Raw genomic sequence first — 3,821 nt, forward strand, 5'->3', positions numbered from 1 at the left:
TGCCTATATTTTCTATTCATTTCGATACCTCAATCTCAGCATCTAATGAAACTGTTTTTGTTCGAGATGTAAATCAAGTCAACACAACTAAGTTTCTATCGCATTTGCAGAGAATTGACTGGTCTCAGTATGCCACTTTTGATGATCCAGATAATGCCTATAACAGCTTTTTCAAACAATACTCTACGGCATATGAATCATGTTTTCCTTTGAAAAAAACTAAGGTGAGCAATTACCTGAGAAAGCCTTGGTTATCGAAAGGACTTCTGAAGTCGATAAGAACGAAAAATAAGTTATATAGACAGTATCTCAATAATCAATCTTTGCATTATGAAATTCGTTATAAAAATTACAAAAACAAATTGAATCACTCATTAAGAATCGCTAAACGTATATATTACGAAAAGAAAATCGATGCTTCTAAATCAAATGCCAAAGCTACATGGAGGGTTCTAAACGAAATTATTAAGACAAAAAAGAAAGCGTTTAAAATCAATTCCATCTTTAAAGTTGACAACCAAGAAATTACGGATCCAGTAGACATCACTAATAGATTCTGTAGTTATTTTTCTAGTATCGGACCTAATCTAGCCAAAGAAATTCACTCGTCTGTCCCTCACCGCAGTTTTCTCTCTGGTCACTTTTGTCAATCGGTGTTTTTTGATCCAGTGACTCCAAATGAGCTATCGGAAATTTCCAATGCTTTTGGACCAGGTAAGGCAGCTGGCCATGATAGAATTCCCATTTCCATCATAAAACAGTCAATTCAAATTATAGCCGATCCTTTAGCTCATATAATCAATTTATCTATCTCTCATGGCATTGTTCCCGACCAAATGAAAATTGCTCTTGTGATACCACTCTTTAAAGCTGGTGATCGATCACTCTTTTCGAACTATAGACCGATCTCGATTCTCCCTAGCTTTTCTAAGTTTCTTGAAAAGGTTGCTTATAACCGTCTTTATAATTATTTAAGTAAACTAGAAATTCTATGTGATAATCAATTTGGCTTCAGGAAAAATCATTCAACTTTGTTAGCATTGATTGACCTACATGAAAAAATCTCTCTTGCTCTTGATCGCAATGAACATGCCGTTGGCGTTTTCCTTGATCTTTCTAAGGCCTTTGATACCGTCGATCATAATATTCTGCTTGACAAACTCGAACACTATGGTATACGTGGCGTGGCTCTGGACTGTGTTAGAAGCTACCTCTCCAACAGGTTGCAATTCGTTCAATTTAACGGTCAATGTTCCTCTCCTCAAACTATCTGCTGTGGTGTCCCCCAGGCATCCATTTTAGGCCCCTTGTTTTTCTTGCTCTATATTAATGATTTAAATAACGTATCGACGCTCGTCGAGCTGATTTTATTCGCTGATGATACTAATTTATTTATGTCCCATAAAGATCTTGTATACCTGGCAGCATCACTCAATTCCGAACTTAATAATTATCCACTTGGTTTAAGGCAAACAAACTCTCCTTAAACCTGAAGAAAACAAATTTTATGTTATTTAAGCCTAGACAGACTGGACAGAAAAGGTATCATTTTCCAATGCAAATATGCATAAATGATCAGAGAATCGAACAGGTTAAGGAAACGGTCTTCCTCGGTGTAGTCCTTGATGAACATCTGTCTTGGAAACCGCACATTTCTCAAGTAGCTCGTAAAATCTCGAAATCAATAGGTGTCATTAATAGAGCAAGATTTTTTCTACCTAAACCCTGTCTAAAAACTCTTTATTATTGTTTAGTTTATCCTTATCTTCATTATTGTATTATTGTCTGGGGATCTACGTACAAAACCAATCTTCGCCGTCTTGTCTCTTTGCAAAAGCGAGTTATCAGAATTATTTCTAAATCAACTTTCGATTCTCATTCAGGCCTATTTTCAAAGAATTAGAACTACTAAAACTTTCCGATATTAGACAGCTAGAATTGGGTAAACTTATGTTTGCTCTTAACCATTCTCTTTTGCCTTCAAAGTTCAACAATTATTTTTCTTTAAACAAACAAGTCCATAGCTATGCCACTAGACATGCGAACGATTTTCACCTTCCTTCTTGTAGAACAAACTTTCGTAAATTTTCTGTCAGTTTCCAAGTACCTACTTATTATAACTCTATAGAAAATGATCTTAAAGAATCTAATTCTCTCCACTTATTCAAAACGAAATTGAAAAAAAAATTACATATGAATTATTAGTTATAAATCTTGTAGTAAATAGTTATATTTCTTCTCATGTCTGATATTATTTTCATTCTTGTTGTTACTTGTATCATACTTTATATTCTGTCAACTCAGTCTATGTAATTAGTTAATTTATACTTACCTTCATTGTATTTTACTTTCGATCCAGGCCTTACCGTTAATGTTAACTTTATTTTTACTCTGAGGGAGCCCAATGTCTATAAGCCTCATGGTTTCTTTTTGGGCTTCCTCGCCACTTTCATTTGCTTTTGTGTAACTGTTTTGTTTTATCGTTATTTGTATTTCGTGGTAAATCAAATAAAGCTACTAAAGCTACTAAAGTTTTTGGTGAAGTGTGTTAATCCGCTTAGCATAAAAGACATGGAAAGACTTCCTGGGAATCTTAATGATCCAGTTGTGGTTGCAGCCTGCCTCGCATGAACACCTACCCGGCGGCGGTAAGTCTGTTAATGAACACCACCTAAAGGAATATGTACACTGAGGCAATGTTGAATTTTTTTTTTTAAGAGTTCCAAACAACATGAAGTTGCGCTATCATGTCAAGGCAGATCGCATATTAACTGAAGTATCAGGGACAAAACAGAAAGAGAAAATTAATGTGCAACAGCTGAAACGAAACTTGTGTTTTACTTTACTTTATTGAGTTTCAAAACCTTGGTTGAACGAATTCCATTTTCAACCTGAGTTATAAGGATCACACAACGGAACATGCAGAGCTCCAATCTTTTAGGGTGGATTCCAACTTCCTTCCTCCTTTTTTCAGTTGTTTTGAAAGATTTCCGCTCTTATCCTGAAGTGATTATTTCCTGAGCGTCATGAAATCCATTCAATTATATTTTACGCTTTATTTTAACAAAATAACATTCACATCATTTTTTCCTTTAAATTATGTTATTGTTGAACCAAACAAACCAAAAATGCTAAAATAAGTACCTTTCACCAATAGGTGACATTTATTTCCTGTTTTGGGTTTATAAAAAGGCAAGCTTTGAGGCCCTTGGTTAAGTTTTGCCTCACGTTGACGAATTAACGCACGTTTGCTTACGTTTTACCTCACTTTAACGAACTAACGCACGTGGTGATTCGTGCGTCCTCGGCGTTCATCATTCTAGCGTTTGCTGAGGTGTGATAATCTTCCATCGTTCATCGTTGAAAAGAGCTGAAAGATTGCTGAATCGAAGGTCTGTCTACTGAAGTCGGTAAGTTAAACACGTTCAGTAAAATTTTACTTTTGATTTAGCATGGTTCGTCACTGTCCTTGGAAAATGTGTGCAACTCCTGGCGCTTGCATCAAACCGGGTTGTTTAGCTCGGCGGCCGTTGTGCCACAAAGTAAATCTACCGAGATATGAAGCTCGGCGGCGCCATTTCATCATGACTTGTGATATTTACGGCACTGAAATCAACAAACTAAACGAAAATAATGTGAAGTGTAAGTGAAGCATGAAATGCCTACGTCTGTAAAGAATCTCGCCGCGACAAATATAAAATCACCAAACAATAGAGGTACAGAAGAGCAAGGGATAGGGAACTTTCCCGAATTCCTGTTAGGAGAGTACTAAGAAAGTTGATAAAAATAAGCACAAGACACAGGTTAAATGTTGCGTTTTA

General features: G+C 35.9%; 1 protein-coding gene across 1 annotated transcript in view; it reads left to right on the forward strand.

The window, feature by feature from the left end:
- The first annotated feature begins 3,212 nt into the window (after positions 1-3,212).
- LOC138015327 (uncharacterized) overlaps positions 3,213-3,821 on the forward strand; it is a 43,912-nt gene continuing 43,303 nt past the window's right edge. Inside the window, exon 1 of the mRNA XM_068862328.1 lies at positions 3,213-3,410. The gene's annotated coding sequence lies outside the window, so the exon portion shown is untranslated. The remainder of the gene's footprint in view (positions 3,411-3,821) is intronic.

This window comes from Montipora capricornis, chromosome 9 (assembly GCF_036669925.1).
Source record: "Montipora capricornis isolate CH-2021 chromosome 9, ASM3666992v2, whole genome shotgun sequence".
Taxonomy (NCBI): domain Eukaryota; kingdom Metazoa; phylum Cnidaria; class Anthozoa; order Scleractinia; family Acroporidae; genus Montipora; species Montipora capricornis.